Source organism: Galleria mellonella, unplaced genomic scaffold, assembly GCF_026898425.1.
Source record: "Galleria mellonella isolate WM207_F2 unplaced genomic scaffold, CSIRO_AGI_GalMel_v1 utg35, whole genome shotgun sequence".
Lineage (NCBI taxonomy): Eukaryota > Metazoa > Arthropoda > Insecta > Lepidoptera > Pyralidae > Galleria > Galleria mellonella.
The window spans coordinates 4,235,628-4,260,156 of record NW_026442082.1 but is presented as its reverse complement, the minus strand read 5'-3'; positions in this window follow the sequence as shown (position 1 = coordinate 4,260,156).

The following is a 24,529-nucleotide window of genomic DNA, read 5'->3' as shown; positions in this document are numbered from 1 at the left end:
TGCACCATACAGGTCAAATTTCGTATTCGGCAGCTGTCAGTTTATTTGACAGTACCCTAATATTCTCCCTTGTGGTTATTAATTAAATATCCAATAACAATGTGATCAAGTTTTAATTTGATTAATTACCAACGGTTTTCACCACAAGTAGTATCCATTTTTTCATATCAAACTTACTTTATACGTTTATTTTTTAAATATTTAACATTTTTAATTAATTGGAAACAAAAAAAATATATAATTCTAAATTCGAATATCAAATTTCGCTATTTATTTAATTTGTCATACGAAATCTCAATTTAGGTACAAGTATAATATTTAATTTACTCTTATCAAAGCAATTACTTAATGTATAATAATATAATATATTATATTTAATAAATCTCATTTATCATTAAGTGCTTATAGCGAAATATTCTAAATATATATTTAATATAATAAAAGGCAAAACTGAGGTCGTTTCTGCCCTCTTACTACATTAATACCTCAAGCAATAAATGTAAAATTTTACACACACACACACTCATACGCGCATGCACTCGCACATGTACAGTACATCTACACTACTATAAATAAAGAGGAGAAAATGTTTGTTTGTTTGAAGGCGCTAATCTTCGGAAGTACCTGTAAGATATTTATTTATTGATTTATTCTCACATACACTGAGCAAACTTTTTACTTAATAATATAATTATTTAGATACACTCTCTTTTTTAAGAATATATATATATATATATATATATATATATATATATATATATATATATATATATATATATATATATATATTTATACATATATATATATATATATAAATTATACATGTTATATATGACAAAACAACATAAAAATTAAGATAACATAATTGTATAATAACATTATTTTATTTTAAAATTACAATAAAATAAGAAAAAAAACATAAGATGAATGTAGCAGTGTTTGTACAAAGTACTCAGCATATGTCGTAGTTTCATATCTGAAGCTACGACTCGATTTTTAGTAGGCCCTAAATATAACTAATTACTATAACGATATGAGAAATTCTTTTTTGCACTAGATATCACATTCTTGGGATAAGCTATCATCAATATTACGATATAAAGACGGACAAAGTCGGGGACACAACTAATGGAATATAAAATATACATTTTATTTTGTTTCAATATAATTCAAAGAGAATGAAAACTAATAATTAAGACAAAACTTCAATTACATTTTTAAAACTTTCTGTTGAAAGAGACTATTCTCAGAAATATTGAAATATCAAGAAACTGTTCCTCTAAACTCGTACCTCGTATTCTGAACAGTGCTATAAACCCATAGACCTTTATGTCCATAAGACGTTTGATATTCGAGCGAAATAAATGTTAACGGCGTACCTTTTTTATTCGGGTCCGGCCATACCCAGGTGGGATGGATCGGCGACGTTCCAATCCCCCGGGAAAGAAGTTGAGCTTACTAACACAATTACAGGGGCGTATCCGGTCCAAGTAACTGACGACAGCGGATTTATATATCTACTAGTAGTGTGGTTTGCTAACAATGTACCTGACCTGTCAGGTCAACTTTTACGTGGTCCCTCTGGAAACCATCGTGCTGAATTTCAGGTGTTTTCATCGCGATGGGCTAACTGGCCTACCTTTTCATCCTCACCTATCAACCCTCACTTGTACCCCGCCAGCGTATACCGTTAGCGCAGGCAGTGTTACCATTGTATTATCATCTATTAAATAATAAAATAACTGTGTACTGCGGCTCCGCTTGCGATCGTATCGTAATGTGGAAAAACCTATAACATTTAAGAAATGCAAAATGAATTTTGCAAATCCAGTAGTTCCAGAAGTTAGTATGTTCAAACAAACTTCTTTATTACATTACTACAGATTTATTTATTCCTGGATAAGGCTTGCTCAAAATTGTCCACCATAGGTTAAAATCTAACGCATCAGTAAGAATGTAAAACAAGAAGATGATTTCTCTTTCTTTATTATTATCAATGCAGTTGTTTTATGTAAAATAGAAGCCTTCCACACACTGTCTTCTTATACGAGATCTCCACTCAAAGACCTTCCTGTTCCAATTACTGTCGCTGACTCGACATATAGCCCATTTGGCTGGTCGCTTCAGCTAATACTTAGCAAAACTATTAAAGTATAAATCATCGGCTACAATAACCGCTTATCAGGTGGGCCGTATGTTTGTTTGCTATCTCATGGCAAAAAAAATGAGAATAACATTTACGAAGATTAATGAAATTAAGATATAAAGAAAATGGCATGAATTTACAGGGTACAGAGGAATAACACCTAAGTCTTCAGGAATGGCAACGCATGTTGGGTGTCATGGGCAAAACAGTATACTCTGTTATGTCCATGGTACTGCTCATGTCTATAGGCGACGGTTACCACTTTCCATCGGGTGGGCCCTCAGCTTGTTTGCCATTCTAAGTTGTATAAAAAAAATTGAATATTTACGCTGTTCTGATATAATTCTATTAAAAAATTAATCTATTAGTGTTCCTTAAAAAAATAATTTCGTTGCAATATCAAGCTGTAATAACACTATTAGAGACAAAGAATGCTTCAGAATCGTTTTGATTATTAAAAATTAATCATGTCATCACCGTGGCCATGTGGCCTGTCATAGAATAGGGCACCCCTCCTTTCCATCGGTGTCGTAAGAGGACTAAGGAGGGCGAGGGATGGCAGCAGCCTCCCTCTTAAAACATCTCTAAAGCCCGACTGCGGTTGTCAATCCGCCTGCCAAGCGTGGCAACTACTGGAAGCACCCTCAAGGGGAGGTTTATTTTCAGTAATAGACAGTCCAAAACTGACATCATGATGAATCATGATATTTAAAATGTTACATTACGTCTAAATTTAATATAGCTTAAATACGCCAACCGCTTATGACTAACACCACATAATTCCCAAGGATGTGTGGCAGTACTATCCACTAGTACATGTCATTGTAATTTAATATCTCAAACCGTATGTTTATTTATGTATGTATTTGTAGTTGCCTGGTAGTGATTGTGTGAATAACTTATACAATTAGACGGTAGTAATTATTTAACAGCAAACGCCATACTAAATAACTAATTATCATGTATTGTATGGGGTAACAACGCCTTTGTTTACCCTTAATTGGTTTAATTATAACACTATTATATTACATTAACTTTCATCTTGTAATACATTAAATATTCCCACCGGAATACATTCGAAATTATCCTAATATCAGATATCACAAAGGTACAGAGTAATATTTTGTATAAAACCATTTTATTTTATTTATTTATTTTTATTTAATAATCAAATGAAAATATGGTTCAAAAACGGAACTTAATGTTAGTAGCATTCTCTACCAGTCAACATTACCCTCAATTTCACCTACCGCTGGTAATGCCACACAGTAGAGCACTGTGTAGCATTAACAACAGGAGAGCAGTCGGCTTTAAATTTATTGCACTCAATTTTTGTTTTGTTTCGTTTATCCCTTCAAGAAAGACAAAGAAACCAACCCATACAGCTTATGCAACTATTCTAACCAGCCAGTGTTGTTTGTTGTCGAACATGCTGAAGTGTTCTTATTTTAAAAAATATAACATTCAGATACGTAGAACTTATACGGTAAATATTCGACTCCATTAATGCCTGAACAAATTTTTTTTTTATTTTCTTTTAACTAATCAATTTAAATAAAGAAATACAATATTGACGTTCTGTTTATTCAGTAAGAGACTAGCTCGAAGATAGACATCGGATCATAACTCAATATTTGTTTAGGTTACGTTACCTGTCTGTACTGCATGAATATTAATAGGTGTACAGTGACAAGCAAACTGAAATTAATAATACACGTGTTGTAGTTAATGGAATATGTCAATAGTGGTTTGTGATATTAATTAATTAGTGATATATTTACATCTTTATTTAATTCGATAAGTAAATTTTTTTATACTAGCTTTTACCCGCAATCGTATTTTTATTTTTTTATACAACTTAGAATGGCAAACAAGCTGACGGCCCACCTGATGGAAAGTGGTAACCCTCGCCTATAGACATGAGCAGTACTATGGACATAACAGAGTATACTGTTTCGTCCATGATACCTCCCATGCGGAATGGCAATTCCTGAGGACTTAGATGTTATTCCTCTGTACCCAGTAAATTCACGCCATATTCACGCCCTTCAAACCGAAACACAGTCATGCAAACACAACTGCTTCACAGTAGAAACACGAATTGGACGGAGGTACCCAAGCAATTGGCTTTTGTACAAAGTCTCCCTCTGGTAACTACCGCTTATTGGTACTTACTGGTGTTCACTACCATATCCCACCATACAAACCGAAACACATTTGTTAAATTAAATGAATGAATGTTAAAATTTCACGTTCTTTAATATAAATAAATAAGTATTATAGAAGTATATTTCTAACTGAATTAATATCTTAATCTTAATTAAGAGACCTGTGTAAAGAAACATCAATTAGCTGAATCCGGTAAAAAGTACATTTAATATTCACGCCAAACAAACGGTACAAGAAAAAAAAATTTAACGTCGAACAAACTCGAGACGTGGAGAAGGTCTTCACTTGTTGATTTAGGTAGGCAACGAGGCGGGTTCTTAGCGATGGAATATTTTAATAGCATCCGAGTCTTTGCAGACTTTTTGTATGCCAAACTTGAAATCTTTAGATAATATAATAAGAGGTTTATAAGAAACGAGATATAACAAAATCATTTACGTAAACTATCTACTCGGGACCACAGTCGGTGTATCCTGGTCGAAATGTCGAGATAATGTAGGTAAATTATTAGGTCACTCCTTCCTTTCCCGTGGGTGTCGTAAGAGGCGACTAAGGGAGGGCAAGGAATAGGCAGCAGCGTTCATCTTAAATTATCTCCAAAGCTTAACTGCGGTTACCAATCCACCTGTTAAGCGTAGCAACTTTTTTTTTATACAACTGAGAATGGCAAACAAGCTGACGGCCAACCTGTTGGAAAATGGTGACCGTCGCCTATAGACATGAGCAGTGCCATGGACATAACAGAGTATACTGTTTCGCCCATGATGCCCCCCATGCGTTGCCATTGCTGAGGACTCAGGTGTTATTCCTCTGTACTCTGTAAATTCACGCCATATCCCACCCTTCAAACCGAAACACAGCTACGCAAACACAACTGCTTCACGGTAGAAACACGAATGTGACAGAGATACCTAAGCAATCGACTTTTGTACAAAGTCCCCCTCTGGAAAAATCTCCCAAGGAGAGCCTTATGTTCAGCAGTGGACAGTTAAAGGCTGGCATGATGATGATGACTATAGTTTATTTAAATGATCGTGTCTCTTATAAACGATAAAACATTTATTTAAATAACTTTACTGATCAAAAGAATATATGCTACAAAAGGCGGACTTTATGTTAGTATCCCACCAGTTAACCTTTGGCGAAACATGTAGCGCAAAAGCTAAAAATAAGGCTGTATAAAAGTCGTATCTGAACCTACTCGTATATGAAATAAAATAAAAAAAATAACGTGAATGTTGCCTACGTATTCGTAAATATTTTTACATCATTGATATTAGTTTTTTTTTCTTTTCAACCGACTTCAGAAGGAATTTGGTTGTATTTTTTATGTTTGTTACCTCGTAACTCCGTCAGTTGAAAACGGATTTGGATTTTTTAGTTAAAAAATCTGACTGATCCCGTAGAAATTTTAACAAAGTCGATTTAGTAATTTAGTTTTAAATCCAAATAATATTATCACCCATTAAAAAATATCTTAAACTTTAATATCCTACTCGGTAGACAGTAGAAACTGTACTCTTAATCTATTTCTCTGATGATTTTTTTTTTTTATAAATTATAGTGGAATGGTAACCCCGCCTGAGCTATCGGTATACACCGGCGGGGCACCAGTGAAGGATGATAGGTGAGGATGAAGCAGCGGGTCTACCATGAAATGAAATTCCGATATTTCGGACTTAATTTCGTGTTTTTGTTTATACCAAAATCGGACCAATAAATGGAGTTTAACATTTCGTTTATCATACATCCTATTATAAAAGTCCAAAGGAACAATATTTTAACATTTTTAATATTTCCAAACGGCATGTATTATGTAATTTTAACATCAAATTTGTGTTTCGTTTGGCTCTGAAATTTCGGAAAACACTTCATGGTAGGCCCTCAGGTCAGTTGGCCCATCGTGAATTCAACAGGAATTGTTCACGATGGTTTCCGGAGGGAACCACGTGGAGGTCGACCTAATAGGGCATATTGCTAGCAATGGGGCTGTCAAACTCCATTGCTAACAATCCCTTTCCCCTCTTTCTGATGAATAACTACAATTCAATATATTTGGTCTTTTTAAACCTACTCGTAGTTAACGCAATAAGCGCAAGAAAAAGGCTGCTCCATTAGCCCAACAAAAAACAGTTAATAAATAAAATGGTGTCGCAATGTTCACCCAACTAATAAATACAGCGCAAGTAATTGATTGGAGTCCTCCTGAGCGGGGTACTTCTGTCTCGTTATTATTGTACCGTGAAAAGCAAACGCCCTATATTTTTATAAAGAACAATCTATAAGGAAATTATAAAGGGTTCTAAAAATAGATTTATAAGGAAATTGTTATAGGATAATATCGGATTATATTAGACATTGCAAGTTCCCCGAGGTACTTAGGTCGGCTGATCAAATTTGATGTACATAATTGTATGATTATAATACCATTCTTTTAAATATTAATTTTTCTAGTAATCTAGGTGATATTGTTAAAAAATAAGAGGTTTTTATGTTTCGTAAAATTTTTATATATGTATAAAAATGTATACACTTCAACACACATCCAAACAAACAAACAATGTACAATTAGGGATAATAAAAAAAGTGTCTTTATTACCCCTAATTGTACATTTGTTTGTTTGTGTAAATTGATTTATATTGAAAAAAAAAAAAAACTGAAATTATTATTCGAAATGTCTGATTACTTCTTGATATTTGAGAATAAATATTTTTTATGTATTTTGGAATAGAAAAAAAGTTAAGGGCCCTTCTGATAAATCGCCTCTAAATAAATAATTATGGTATATACCTATATTTCAAAAGAAAATAGCATTTTATGCCATACCTGCTAATTATGGTGTAAGTCCCAGCATAGAACATGCCACCCTTTCCTTTCCCGTAGGTGTCGAAGGGTGCTTATGGTGAAGGGATGGGCTGCAACGTCCCTATTAAAACATCACCATAAACGAAATATGGTTGCCAACTACTGGCATAGCACCCCTTATGTACCTATCGTGATACAATTTCAATGACTGAATAATATTGTAACAGATCCGTACACTATTTCTAAAGTGAAAGAAGTGTTGTCCTCCTCTCTCCTACTTGCTGTGCCCAACAGGGTCCATAATTGAAATGTTATCTACTAATTATATTATGAAATGCAATAAGAAATAAATAAATAAATATGTGGGAAGCAATGTTCAGCAGTGCACAGTTATCGGCTGGTACAACAAGAACATACCCGCTAATAATAGAAATAAAAGAATGTATTTTATTATATGAATGCATACTTATCATTTCAACTATAACAAACAGAGGGAGACTTTGTACAAAAGTCGTTTGCTTGGCCACCTCTGTCCTATTCGTGTTTCAACCGTGAAGCAATTGTGTTTGCGTGGCTGTGTTTCGGTTTGAAGGGTGGAATACGGCATGAATTTACAGGGTAAAGAGGAATAACATCTGAGTCCTCAGGAATGGCAACGCATGGGGGGGGGGGGGAAAGTATACTCTGTTATGTCCATGGCACTGCTCATGTGTATAGGCGACGGTTACCAATTTCCATCAGGTGGGCCGTCAGCTTGTTTGCCATTCTAAGTTGCATAAAAAAAATTTCAACTATTGTAAATTTAGAAATAAATAAATTATATATAATATTGTGAATAAAAGTTAATTTACAGATGGTTATAAATTTAGTAAAAGCACTTAACGAGTTATTCGACGGCGTAACGACTTCTTAATGGCTGTCGTACGATTTTCAGTGTAATTTTAATTAGAAACTTGTGTAATGAGTGGTTGTAACTGTGAAACGAGGGGGGAAAGGGATTGTTGGTAATGGAGACTAAGTATCCCATTGCTAGCAATATACCCAACCAGGTCGACCTCCTCGCGGTTCTCCCTGGAAACTATCATGGTTAATTCCTTGTGAATTCGTCATGATGGGCTAACTGGCCTGTTTTCATTCTCATCTGTCACCCTTCACTGGTGCTCCGCCAGCGTATCCCATTAGCGCAGGCGGGGTTACCATACCATTTTCACATATAAAAAAAAAAAACTGTGAAACGAATCGGAGGTTTAAAAGCAGTTTATGTTATTGACTAGTACGTGCAGTCTTTATCCGTATTTTTTTTTTTATGGGTGAAAATGGTATGGTAACCCCGCCCGCGCTAATGGTATACGCTTGCGGAGCACCAGTGAAGGGTGATAGATGAGAATGAGAACAGGCCAGTTAGCCCATCATGACGAATTCATGTTTCAGTTTCCAGGGAGAACCACGAGGAGGTCGACCTGGTTGGGTATATTGCTAGCAATGGGATTCTCAGTCTCCATTACTAACAATCCCTTTCCCCCTCTTTATCCGTATTGAACTATCTTCTATGCTAAGAGATTTTATTTTTATTGTATGATTATGAAGTAGTAAACCCGCCTGTGCATGGGGGAAAGGGATTGTCAGCATTGGAGTTTGACAGCCCCATTGCTGGCAATATGCCTTATTAGGTCGACCTCCACATGGTTCCCCCTGGAAACCATCGTGAACAATTCTTGTTGAATTCGTCACGATGGGCTAACTGACCTGCTTCATCCTCTCGTAAGGATGATAGGTGCCTACCGGTGTATACCGATAGCGCGGGTGGGGTTACTATTCCATTATCACCTACAAAAAAAAATTATGGGAGCACCGTTATTCCCTGTCTATGTAGTGCTATCTCATAAACTATTAAACACTCACTCGCAATCTTGCGAAGTATGTTCTCGATATAATCGAACTTGGCACACAGTTCCATAACTTTGGTGCTTGCTTTAGTTACTTTTGTATGTTACATAGAAATTTAATGCTAGATCCAAGTAGAACCAATTTTCAAAAAGAAGGAAGGTCCCTATTCTGTTGTTTTTTTTTTATGTTCGTATTACCTTCAATTCCAAAATTTTTTTCTTTATCTGAAAACTCATATTTACATTTTAGTCTCATATAAATTTAATTCCAAATCGTTTCAGTTGTTTAATATTTAAAGTTAAATAACTTTTAATATATTTAATATAAATAATAAATATTCCTTTTTAAAAGGCCGACAGCACACCTGCAATGCCGTTGGTGTTGTGGGTGATCACGGGCGGCGGTAGTCACTTACCATTAGGTGAGCCGCATGCTCGTTTGCCCTCTGTGTTGTAAAAAAAAAACTTGTTTTGTGTGAGAAACAATATTTAATTATTTAATTAGTTTTTACAATTTGATTCAAAAATTATTTTAGTTGACTTCTTTTTGGAATCGTTACTTTTATTTTATTTATTTTTATTGGGTTTATTTGTACACTTATTATTATTATTATGTGGATATTAAATTATGTCACTTCCAGTGGAGATTATTATGTTAGCACCACCAAATAATATTATTTTTAAATCCAATGATAGAGCAACCAAACGGCCGCCGAGGGACCAATTGTTACATTCCGACGGAGCGGCATTTTCATATTTTTACACTGCTCGCCAACAACAAATTAATTTATCATGCCTCTCGCCACGAACCGTCCACCAACTCTACAGTAAAACGTAATGTTGAGATAGAATCTGACAAATATTTTTACCATGCTTTCCAATTATTATATAATTAAAACAAAAAAAAAAACACAAAAGAAAGAGAGACTTCTGGTATTTATTTATTATATGTTTTTAAATTTCGAATACCTACCTAAAAAAATATTTGAAATGAATGTGTCATTTTGCTACATTCAGCAGTGGACAGGTAATCACTGGGTTAATGATGATGATAAAATATTATTTTCTACTAAAAAGAGAGGGAATGGCTGAAAACCAGCGCTGTGCAACTGACATTGCACTGGGACACTCGCAGCATCAGCTGAGCCGGTTCCTTTTGCCCAATATGAAACACTTCTTATATATGTGTCGGTTTGAAGGGTGGGATATGCCAGTGAATTTACAGGGTACAGAAGTATAACACACAATATATATATATATATATATATATATATATATATATATATATATATATATATATATATATATATATATATATATATATATATATATATAAGATATAGTAATGGAGACTAAGAATCCCATTGTTAGCAATATACCCAACCAGGTCGACCTCCTCGCGATTCTCCCTGGAAACTATCATGGTTAATTCCTGATGAATCCATCATGATGGGCTAACTGGCCTGTTTTCATTCTTATCTATCACCCTTCACTGGTGCTCCGCCAGCGTATCCCGTTAGCGCAGGCGGGGTTACCATTCCATTTTCACCCATAAAATATATATATATATATATATATATATATATATATATATTGTGTGTTATACTTCTGTACCCTGTAAATTCACTGGCATATCCCACCCTTCAAACCGACACAGCCATACAAACACAACTACTTCACGGTAGAAACACGAATGTGACAGAGGTACCCAAACAAACGACTTTCACCTATATCTATTATCTATATAATTATGTAAAATAAATTAATAAATAATATACGTGTTGTTATATGTGAAACAAAGAGTAATATCGACTTGAGAAGGGTAAGATGACGCGAGAGGTAACATCTTAATCCATAGAAGTGACAATGCATGAATTACGTCATGAATAATGTACATAAATTCGGCGTTATCTTGTTTCCCCATATACATTGACGATAACTGTATATGACGGACTAAATACAATCCTTGTTTCCCAATATTATTTTACTACACGAATAGATACTTATATATGTATATTCTAAGTTTAGATTATATAGATAGAGTATCTCCATACAAGTGCTTCAAGAATAGCGGGTGAAATTTTTATATAACTTTGCATGATAAATTGTTATGAGTGATTCCTTTATAACTTCTATATTTATTTTGTTTTATAATTTTTAGTTTTAATTAAAAATTAATTTTATTTATTAAATAATTAAATATAGATACATCAAAGTACATAATGTGCGTAACTTTTTGTCAGCTAATTTGACAATTAGCTAACAAAAAGTTGATCCGTTTTTGAGGTTCGATGCTCTACCTATATAATCCTTATATATATATATATATATATATATATATATATATATATATATATATATATATCCTTATCCTCTTATTCCTAAAAACTAAAACACTTTACAAATCTACTTTAACTGGGGGGTGGAGAAGGGATTGTTAGTAATGCGGACAACCAGTCCCATTGCTAGCAATATAGGTCAGGTAGACCTTCACAAAATCGCCCCTGGAAACCATCGTATTCACTTCCAAGTGAATTTATCACTGATTTACTTTTTCATCCTCGCCTATCATCCCTCACTGGTGCCTCGCCAGTGTATACCGTTAGCGCAGGCGGGGTTATCATTCCATTATAATCACATACATTTACCAGAGGGAGACTTTGTACAAAAGTCGATTGCTTGGGTACCTCTGTTCCATTCGTGTTTCAACCGTAAAGCAGTTGTGTTTGCATGGCTGTGTTTTGGTTTGAAGGGTGGGATATGGCGTGAATTTACTGGGTACAGAGGAATAACACCTGAATCCTCAGGAATAGCAACGCATGGGGGGTAACATGGGCGAAACAGTATACTCGTTTATGTCCATGGTACTGCTCATGTCTATAGGCGACAGTTACCACTTTCCATCAGGTGGGCCGTCAGCTTGTTTGCCATTCTAAGTTGTATAAAAAAAAAAAAAAAAAAAAAAAAAAAAAAAAAAAAAAAAAAAATAAAAAAGCTATTAATTCCTTATTTTCAAGCTTGTGCAAACAATGGGTTCTTATTTCGTTACTATGCCTACATATCTTATCTTATTTTCGCATATGGGGTCAGCTAAGCCGTTGCACGTCGACCCGTACGGATCTTTTGTGCTTCCCCCTGCCTTATACCATCATTTCATAGATCCTATGTGTTACCCTAACGATATCCCGCGGTTTAAGATATCTGTAGTCCCCTGGTTCTGGATAAGCCATTCCCAGTAGACTCATACGCATACTTGCTAACGAATCGCAGTTGCATATCAAGTGCCTTTGAATTTTAAAATGATTCCTTGATTAAAATGATTCTAACTCCACTACTGTTTTCACACTCCGGACACTAGTTGTGGTCACAACTATTCAAACAATTAACATCTGTACATGTGACAATGTGTGCATGTGTAGTTACGATTAACGCGGGAAAATAATGTTTGGGTGCTGACGTGAGGGGGTGAGGTCAGATCGCAGCGGGCGGCAGGGAGTGTCCATACTGTTTTTTAGTACTATTACTTATACTATGCTATAGTCCAATTACCAACATTCGTGGATTGACTACTATAAACGACCTCCCAGTGGCCCTAAGGTTTATAATGGATGAAAATAGAATGATGGTAACCCCGCCTATTCGGTTCCCCCACGCGGTTCCCCCTGGAAACTATCATGGTTACTGTATCCCGTTAGCGCAGGCGGGGTTACCATTCCATTTTCACCCATAATATATATATATATATATATATATATATATGTCGGCGCAAAATAGAATAAAAGACATTCTATTGACTCGAGACTTAAGCGCAAGAAATGGAGGGGAGCGCTGACAAAACGTTGGAGCGATAATGAAAGGAAGTGGGGCCACATTCGTCTGTCGGACATCGCGCGACTTTAACGGATCGTTGTGTCTCGAGTCTTAGCTAATATTATTTTAATTTAGTTTTAAATTATTATTAATTTGATATTATTTTATTAGTTTTTATGTCTTACATTAATGAAAATGATTGTAGTTTAAAAATAGTGTGATTTTGTAATTGCTCTAATTATTGATTATTATTAGTACACGCCCACGGTAGATTAGTTTTTGTTAACCATGTCTGAGTCGGAGGAAACAGAGCTTAGCTATGGCCATCTTCCGACCTATATATATATATATGTACATGTGCATGTTATTGTAGACAATCTATACATGTGTTAGTAGAGCTACTACAGTCTTCTCTTCCCTTCCCTTAGTCTTCACCTAACTGCTAACTCAATAAAAAATAATTATATCTTTAATTTGTTCATTAATTATGAATAGGTAGGTATGCTTCAATAAAATTTAAAATTCATCAACAATATACTCTTAAAGAAGTCGTAAAAATGGATTAATTTGTAAACTTTTTGTTGGGTGGAAAATTTCTTCACAAATTTATTCTAATTTGTTTTTATCAAGGCTTCTCCCCCCACTCCTCTCCCGTAAGTACAAGGTTGGGTACAAGAAAAAGGAAAAATTTGCAAAAAAATTTACAGGAAAAATAATTATCGTCACTTAATTTTTTTATGAAATATATATGTTTCATAATATATATATATATATATATATATATATATATATATATATATATATATATATATATATATATATATATATATATATATATATATATATGTAATATGAAACAAAATCACTTCCTGCTGTCTGACCTTATGTATGCTTAGATCTTTAAAACAACGCAACGAAAATGTGTTATTTTTAATGGATAGAGTGATTCAAGAGGAAGGTTTACATGTACATGCATAATTTAGTAGAGAAACACTGATAAATTTAGAGGTTTCTAATGTGATGTCGTAAATAAACACATTTTTTTACGCTTATACTCGTATTGCAAACGCTGGCTGAACCCTACGAAATAGATATATATATATATATATATATATATATATAGATATATATATATATATATATATATATATATATATATATATATATATATAATATATATATATAAACATACAATTATACATGTAAGTAACTTAACTTTTTAGAAAATATTTTACAATACAATTGACTATTGTAAAATCTTTTCGTCTGAGTTTTGAAGACATAAGTGGTCTGCGCCATCCATTATTATTATTTTATTATATTATATTCTTGTTTATTATTATTTATAATAAACAAGAAAGGCCACATTATTACGCAAACATTATGAAAATCTCTAATAAGGATATCACCGGTAAACAAACTCTATAAAACAATAATAATATACTTTAGCAAAGTTGGGAACACTCATAAAAGAAAGAAGAACTACTTTACTGCACTAATATAGGTTGATACTCCTACGACGTTGACATATTTCACTAGGTATATTGGCATGACATGAGACACGAGGTTAGTGCCTTCTGAAACAATGTGATTTTTAATAAATTCTAATGCACTTGAGGTTTTTTTAAAGATTTAAATAAAAAAAAAGAAAACATAAGTACCGATTGTGTATTGAAAAAAAATTATTTTATCAATGATTCTGTATTATTTTTATTTTGTAATTAATACAAAATCATTGATATAATATATGTATAATTAATTTATATTTACATTACATTTTAAATTATATTTGTAAATTACTTTAAAGTAAAAGGTACAAGTGAGAGAGGGAGGAGGGAGACTTTGTACAAAAGTCGATTGGTTGGATACCTCTGTCCTATTCGTGTTTCAACCGTAAAGCAATTGTGTTTGCATGGCTGTGTTTCGGTTTGAAGGGTGGGATATGGCGTGAATTTACAGGGTACAGAGGAATAACACCTGAGTCCTCAGCTAATCAGGAATGGCAACGCATGGGGGGTATCATGGGCGAAACAGTATACTCTGTTATATCCATGGTACTGCTCATGTCTATAGGCGACGGTTACCATTTTCCATCAGGTGGGCCGTCAGCTTGTTTGCCATTCTAAGTTGTATAAAAAAAAAGAGTGAGTAAAAAGTTTCACTTATTAGTACTTTTTGTGGGGTATAAATTGAATTTTAATTTAATTAATTGGTAGTGTTATCGTATAATATAATATTATAATAGTGTCTTTTGCCTCAACCAGATACAAACCTGATATCTCCTTTTCATCCTAAGATTGGCCTCAAAAGAACCTTGTGTATTGATTAAAACAAAAACTTTTCATTGCCTATTTAGATATGTTCGATTTATATTAAAAATTTGCTCTTTTATTTATTTCATAGAGAACCAAATAAAGGGAAAGGATAAGGACTTACTGGATTCCGTCTGCTGCCTTTTCTTTAGTCCCAGGTCACTAGTTTTCAGCCTTTCGGAAATTTTCTTCTTTTACACACACCACACGTCATGAGTTCCTTTTTTTAACTGTCATAAACTAACAATCGCATTTCGTGCAACAGAGGGCGCTTGTAGTTTTTATTTTTTTATTTTTGATAGGTGAAAATGGTATGGTAGCCCCGCCTGCGCTAATGGGATACGCTGGCGGAGCACCAGTGAAGGGTGATAGATGAGAATGAAAACAGGCCATTAGCCCATCATGACGAATTCATCAGGAATTAACCATGATAGTTTCCAGGGGAAACCGCGAGGAGGTCGACCTGGTTGAGTATATTGCTAGCAATGGTATTCTCAGTCTCCATTACTAACAATCCCTTTCCCCCCCGGGCGCTTGTAGCTATACAGCATGAATAGGGAGGGAGTTTTAAAAGGAATTATCAGTTCTCTAACAAGATATATAAAAATGTTTTTAATTACTTTTTTTTTCCTGTACTTTCTTCATTCATATATAATATATAAGATACCTAGTAACTATATAATTCTTTGAGATAAGTTAGTTACTGAAAAATTCATTTAACTCAAATATTTGCTACAGATTCAGCGAGAAATTACTGAAGGAACACGCATGCCTATAATTTTTATTACATATTTTCAATTCGCTATCTTATTAAACAAATAAAACAACTTTTGCATTTTAATACATATTATTTTATTAATTTAACGACATTTTTACACTCTTAAAAATTAAAATATTGCACATTTTTAATAATATACTATAAATTTACTCTCAATAAACTATTTATGTACAAAAAAATTTACTAATCTATATTTTTAAATAAATATCTATTATGATGAAAATTCTATATTTATTTTTAACATACAAATAATTTGACATTTAATATTAATGTTAATTTAATACTGCCTTATATAAATCATATATTTACTTATCACTTTTAAAAATTAAATTATACGTATATTTTTTTAATAGTAAAATTAAAATATAACCCGAGTTTAGTTTATTTTTCATAAATTTGTTATAAAATTACAAAACAAATGTGCGTTGATATGAGTTAGAATACATGGAACTATTATATTTTGATAACATTATATTTATTAAATTCTTTTATTTATTATATTTAATTTATTTTTATAATTATGTCCATCTGTTTAAATAAGTATTTAATAATATAAAATTTAATATTTAATTTAAAATTAATACACGTTAATTACACGTTCCATATATTTTAAATGTTATTATATTACGTATCTTAAATATAAAAGCCAATACTAATTATTTTATTTATAAGCGTAGCCTATTTTCCCGAAAATTTGCAAAATACATCAAGATCTTCATTTGACTGACTCTATAATGGTTTTGTGTTTACACAGGATGTACAGAAATGGATATGGCAAACCAAAATACAATATTTATGAATATCTATATCTTTCTTTAAAATATATGAGTAGAAATAAAAACTCACACATTTCAAATTTGCCCAGGCAATTTTCCTAAATTTTCCCTTCATAAGAACCTTCTTCAACGTGTAGGTAGCATAGAATAGGCCAACCATTTCTTTTCCCGTGGGTGTCGTAGGAGGCGACTAAGGGAGCATATCACAGAGTGATAAACAGTAGCGTTCCCCTTAAAACATCGCCAACCCGCCTGCCAATCGTGGCAACTACTGGCAAAGCGCCCCTTATGGGGGAATGCTACATTCAGCAGCGGACAGTTAACTGCTGATACATCAACAACCTTCTTTTGGTTTTAGTATATATTAAAAAAAATTGCCGAATTAGTCCAACCATTTCCGAGTTTTGCACTTGGCAACACTTTCAGCAAAATTATTCAATTTCATAAGTGTAGCGACATATTGTTAATGGGCTTGCATTTTTATTAATATACCTTCCATACACACTGTATAAGTATAATGTATGTTATCATACAACTTCATTAGAGTACTGTATGAAAAAATGTATGTATGTATGTGTTTAAAATTATAATAAAAAATTCTGAAATATACAGTTATTAATCAAATTCACAGCATATTAGTATTTACAAATTTATTAATAATTATTACATATATATACTTAAAAGCTTTGCTCCACTGAGTTTAAACAAAAGTATATAGTATATAAAATAAATGAATAAAGATAAATCAATGTATAACTCAAAATATGGCGTCTCTGTGCCATTTATGAGTAAATTACTAACAAATATCCAATCGTCCAAACAGAATTACGAATACAAACTTTTATACCTTATTAATATTAAAAAGGTAAAAAAAATATAAAGATATTTGGATGTGTGACTAACACTTAAACAATTGAATGAATTTAAAAGAAATTTAGTACATACATGGACCACATATTGGATTAATATACATGATACTTTTGTTTTATAATCTATGGAATACATCATAATATATACTATATTATTAAAAGAATTCCTGTACACATAAATATCTTTTTAAAAAATACAAACACGAACAAAGAACGTAAGTATCGTATTATGAAAACAATATAATTTATTTCTATTACAAACCCATTAAACATGAGAGGCAAACAAATTCTCACATATTGTATTGAAGCTTAACATATTAAATTCATTCATAGCTGTAACAAATCTCTTTTGTATAAGAACAATCAAATAACATGTCTGAGAGGATCGTCGTATATTTGTGTACGCCCCTCGTCTTCCATCTTGTTACAGGTACTTGTACAAATGTTTGTATTTATAGGCATATAGACAGAAGAATAATCATAAATTCGGATTTTGTTTTCAATATTTCACGGGATGATAATCCGATGGGATTTGTGTTGTTCGTAACCCATTTTCGAAGAGGGCGAGCTTCTCAATTCGTCTATTTATTTTATGTACGAATGTTACGTGACAATTTCTAGAATTAGGCATGGAGGTGAAGGGTGGGATGTGGCAGTGAATTTACAGGGTACAGAAGTATGACATCTTAGTCCTTAGCATTGGCAACGCATGGGGAGTATCATGGATGAAACAGTATACTCTGTTATGTCCATGTTACTGTTCATGTCTATAGGCGACGGTTACCACTTTCTATTAGGTGGGGCGTTAGCTTGTTTGTCAGTCTAAGGTGCATCGTAAAGAATACACCTGGAATTGAACGTGATGGTTTCCAGGAGGGTACTACGTGGAGGTCAACCAGAAAGGGTGTATTGCTAGTAATGAAATTGATAGTCTACATTACTACTTCCGGCGGAAAGGGATTGTTAGTAATGGAGACTGAGAATCCCATTGCTAGCAATATACCCAACCAGGTCGACCTCCTCGCGGTTCCCCTGGAAACTATCATGATTAATTCCTAATGAATTCATCATGACGGACTAACTGGCCTGTTTTCATTCTCATCTATCACCCTTCACTGGTGCTCCGCCAGCGTATCCCGTTAGCGCAGGCGGGGTTATCATACCATTTTCACCCATCAAAAAAGAAAACAATGCCTTCCATCCCAACACACCTATAGGTGAGGTTATATCCGTTAGGATACAAAAAGAAAATTAAAAGAAAACACGTCTACCAATTTAGATTCAAATCTGTTGAGCGTGCGTGATCGAGTAACAAACATTCAAACAACTAATCATTTAAACAATCAATTTTACATATTTTCATATTTCTAATATTAGTAGTGAAGGACAATCGATGAGCACTTTCTTTTTTAAATCGATCGAATAGAGAAATACGTCACAGAAAAAAAAAAAAAATTAACAGAATGCAATTCCGGCATCGCATTCCGCGAAGATATGCCCGTTCCTGCAATAGTGCGCTGATTAATGCTCGTACAATTACAGGAACGTGAAACGGCAATGAATGTAAAGCGGGAAAACGGAAATATTCCGTTATTAGTGAAATTGTAAAAACGTTTACTCGAAAAAATTAAGTGTATTTTGTATTGCCAAGTATTTAATATCTACTAATGAAATTCTTTTTTCTGAATAGCCAGCAACTTTCGGTACGCAAGTGGGTATTATTATTATACTATATTTAATGGCCGTGTCGTCCCCGCATAGAATAGTCCACTCCTTTTCCCGTGGGTGTCGTAAGAGGCGACCAAGGGAGGGCGAGGGATGGGTAGCAGCGTTCCTCTTAAAATATCTCTAAAACTTATAACTCCAGTTGCCAATCCGCCTTCTAAGCATGGCAACTACTGACAAACGACGTGCTGAAGATGAGCCAAATTAAAATTTACGAGTACTTTGTTCTTCTCAGCCGATAACAATTCCGAATCAGCAGTAGAATCATAAAAAATAACCATTTATATATTAACCAAAATATATTTAAACAAATATATTTTATTTAAGCGTGCCTATTCTATTGTAGTCACGTTTAAATCATACGTTAAAATTATTCACAATTTTTAATATTTATAAACTGCAGAATATTGATAAGTTATATGAATATTTACACTTTGATATTTTGTGCATTTATTTCTAAACACACTAGAAATGAACAGTACCTTATTACTACAATTATAATATAAACATTTAAACACGCTGTACAGTTGTCACAAAATAGGGTATATTTTTTTACATTCATTGGGATAATTATACATAAAGTTACAATTATTTGGCACCTTAACACCTACTTAATACATATTATATTTTATTACACTAAATACACTTAGATATGTAACAAATAAATTCACATTTCAATTACACTAAAATACATTTACTAAATCTTTTGTTTTTAAATTTTAAAATGTATTTACAGGTTATTACAGATTGTAAGAAACTAAAATTAAAACAGGCATTAATTCATATAATAAAATTATTATTTCTCAAGTTATGTATTTAGTATTTGACATTTTTATGTTGATAACAAAGAGTTTTTTAAACCTAATTAACACATTTAATAAAAAATCTGTTTGTCCATCTGTCAAGGCCCTTTACAGTGGTATCAAACAGAAGTGAATATCAAATACACAAATCTGCATCCCTTTGACGCTTTAATAAATCAAACTTCTAAGTCAACGCAATCAAAAGTAACAACCGTTTATAGCGAATATTTTGACATTTACAGGGGAATCAAAATCCACAAGGTACTTTCCCGTTGAATTAGAAACATGAAATGTGACAAGAGGTAATGTCTGACAGCACAAGTACAGGGAAAAATAGGAAAACCATAAATTTGTAGTCACATTCCAAAATAATGATATATTTTTTTCAATTTCTTTTTTTAATTATATCTACTTTGTACGGAGTCCTCGGCGCGCAAGTCTGACTTGACCGGTTTTTATTTAATTTACTGATATTTAAAAAAAAAACAAGATTATATATTAGCTGTGTGTCAAGTATAGGAAACAATACATAATGTAAGTTAATTAGATTTATTATATACATAACTTACTAACTTCCGTTATTTAAATAAAGAACAAATGTTCTTTAATATTTTAAATGATATAACTGTTTAATTAGCATTTTTAAATCAAGTGATTATTTAACGTGAAACTAAATTTACATTTATTTTATTTACTATTTATTTTTAAGAAGTCAAATAAATATTTAAGGTAAAATTTAAATTCTATTTACATTTATTTTAGATAACAAACAAGTTCGTAAGTTACGAAGCGATTTTATCGTCGTGATCTAAATAGGAAATGAAAATGTACGCATATTATTTTTAAATAAGATATTTTTTTAAATTTTCCATCGACAATAATGTCAAACCAAGTTCATTTTATTCTAAAATTGAATTGATCTCCACACAATTACATACATTTTGCTTTCCTAAACCACTTTGTACAGTTATGTAAAGTAAATTATTTCATATGTAACGGTTAAAAAATAATAATAAATTTAAAATATCTCAGAGAATTTTAAACTTATTTTAGCTCATATTAATAAGAATATAAAAATTTTTCAAGTAATATAAAATATTGAAACATTTTCTTTTCTTATAAAAATTGATTAATTAAATGAATATTAATGACCTTTGACCTGTCAACGCTTCAATTTGTCATTTTTCATTTAATTTATCTCTCTCTCTCTCTGGCTGATGATTGAAAGTGAATTAATGTACCTAGTGGCTGCCGAAAAATAACATTAAGAATAGCCAAGGAGAAAATTAAGATCAACCATAGATCAAAGAGTGGAGGTCACCTTTATACTAAGGAAGAGATCACCCAATCTAATTATGTTCACAACGGCGTAAATTTCTGTATTAATATAAATGATAAGTAAGAAATGGTTATATAAAACTTGTAGAATTCCACTGTTTTACTCGCGTTCTTGCGTTATTTGATGAAATTCAACAAAGGGAACTTGGAAACACATCTTTAAGAATGTTATGGTGTACCTATTAAGTACCGATAGCATATTGAGTTCTTTCATACAAAAGCCATTATCTTCTTCTGACTACCCTATTGTGGGTTATAGTCGTGAACACATTTTTTTATACAACTTAGAATGGCAAACAAGCTGACGACCCGGCTGATGGAAAGTGGTAACCGTCGCCTATAGACATGAGCAGTACCATGGACATAACAGAGTATACTGTTTCGCCCATGATACCCCCCATGCGTTGCCATTCCTGAGGACTCAGGTGTTGTTCCTCTGTACCCAGTAAATTCAAGTCATATCCCACCCTTCAAACCGAAACACATGCAAACACAACTGCTTCACGGTTGAAACACGAATGGGACAGAGGTACCCAATCAATCGACTTTTGCACAAAGTATATTGGCAACTACTGTTCAATCCTTCCAAGGGGGAGGCCTTTCAGCAGTGGACAGTTAACGGCTGATATGAACGTATGAAAACTTATAATAATGTCATATCGTCATAGTCGTAGAATACTGACGGATCTAACAAAGATTACATATAAAGATCCGTCAGTATTCTACGACTATGACGATATAAAGTAGGCTACGACACATGTATGCAAAGCACCTTCACTATAAATAACATATCGATTCAATAATTTTATTTATACATGACGACAATGTCTCAAAGTTCAAAGGTAAATATAAATTGCCTTCGTATGACCATTGCAGGAATATTTATATTCGAAATTTCATGTTTGTAGTACATTTTGCTGGCATCACTTCTGTTATTATTGATTTTGATAGATATTTTTATAAAACCTTGGAATGATTGTCATTCATTGGATGGAATGGCTCACTGGATGGAAAGTAGTGACCGTCACCTATTTACAGGGGTTCCAAAATTTTTTCAAATAACGTAACGTTCAATAAATACCTTTTATTTTATGGAACCCCATATCGAATGATTACAAATGAATAACACTGTAATTTATATAAGAACAAAAGCTTTTATTATATTTTTTTTAAAAGTATAGCACTTTATAGTTTCATTTAAATTTTAATGTGAAGAATGAAATTGTTTCATAAATAATTTCGCGGAACCCTGGTGATTTTTTTACGGAACCCCCTCTAGGAATCGCTGAAATATAAATATTTATTTTAATTTCTGTCTTGCACTACTACTGCTCACTCACTACTTCCTATGCCACTGTGTTAGGTTGACTGGAAGAAATCTCTTTTAGAGATAAGTTCGCCTTTGCTAACATTGTTATTAATTTATTGTTGTTACTGTATGTTTTAGGGCAATATATATATATATATATATATATATATATATATATATATATATATATATATATATATATATATATATATATATATATATATATATATATATCACGGTCATCCCAAAATACAGTTCGTACTAATCTAAATAAAAACATAATTAAGTACGTATAGTGATTTAACCGATAGACATGTGCTTGGCAGCAGAGTTCCTGGGTAATACAAGGTACTGGAGGAAAGGGTTGGCAATGGAGTTTGGAGAGACAGCCCCATTGCTAGCAATATACCCTATCAGGTCGACCTCCCCATGGTTCCATCCTGGAAACCATCATGAACAATTCTTGTTGAATTCGTCACGATGGGCTAACTGAGTGGGGTCATCATTCCATTATCATCCAGTAAAAAAAAAATACAAGGTACTGCTAAATCTTACTCTGATAAAAAAAAATTATATTAATGCTAGTTCAGGTATAGATTTGGGTATTTGGGTATTTTCGTTTATAGATACAGGCCTAGACCAATGTTCAGACAAAATTTGCACTGTCTATAGTAAAATTTGAAAATATAAAACTGGCATGAAAATGGAGCAATAAAGTAATCGTTTTGATTTAAAAACTAAACTACTCAACCGATTTTGATAAAACTTCAATAAGACCATTCTAAAAGTACATCCTTTTAGGTAAAAAAAATCTGTTCCGTCACTAGTCGGTTACAATCGACTCAGTGTGACGTCCCATCTCTAATACTGTAACCATATTATATTTCAAGAAAGAAAAAAAATTTTCTCCATTCGATTATCTAATAATTTAATATACTCGTAAAATCCATTAATACAAACATTAGAGTCAGATCAAAGTTATTTTAAATCAAGAACCAATACATCCTAAGCCGGACCATTTTCCTAATCGATTCATAAATGACGGATTTATTGGGTAACAAATATGAAAAAGACAAGCGGAAAATCATGTTTATGATGCTTAGAATGGCAAGCTGTTGGCTCATCTAATGGGAAGTGGTAAACGAGACATAAATAATACCATGGAGATTACAGAATACACTATGATACCCCTCATAGGTTGCCGTTCCTGTAACGGTAGACAGCGACATCTCTTGACTATGTTTTAGGGAAGCCAAGAGCGAAAATCAACCTAAATTTCTAATTTTTAAAATTCATTATTAATTAATAATTATAATTACTTACTTATTGTAATTAAGAATGTATGCTACGTAAGAGGTCTGCGTATGTAATTAAGGCAGTTAGAAACTTGATATCAGAGGGTCGTACCTTCATATGAGAAATAGGAATTAGTCAGCCCACACAGCCAGGAACTTGAACAAATACAAAAATCATCTTTGTTTTTTTTATACAACTTAGAATGGCAATGAAACTGACGGCCCACCTGATGGAAAATGGGGACCATCGCCTTTATTCAAATAGACTTGTTTACAAGCACTTTTAAATCGTCATTTTTTTTAATCTACTGCAGGATTCGGAACGTCGTTATCTGTTGAGAAGAGCCCGCAAGAAATTCACCAGTTACTCTTTTAATTTTCTGTTAACATTATGTGTATTTATTTAAATGTTAAATGGGCTGGTCACATAGCTCGAAGAACTGACAACCGATGGGGAAGAAAGGCTCTTGAGTGGCGACCGCGTACGGGCAAACGCAGTGTAGGACG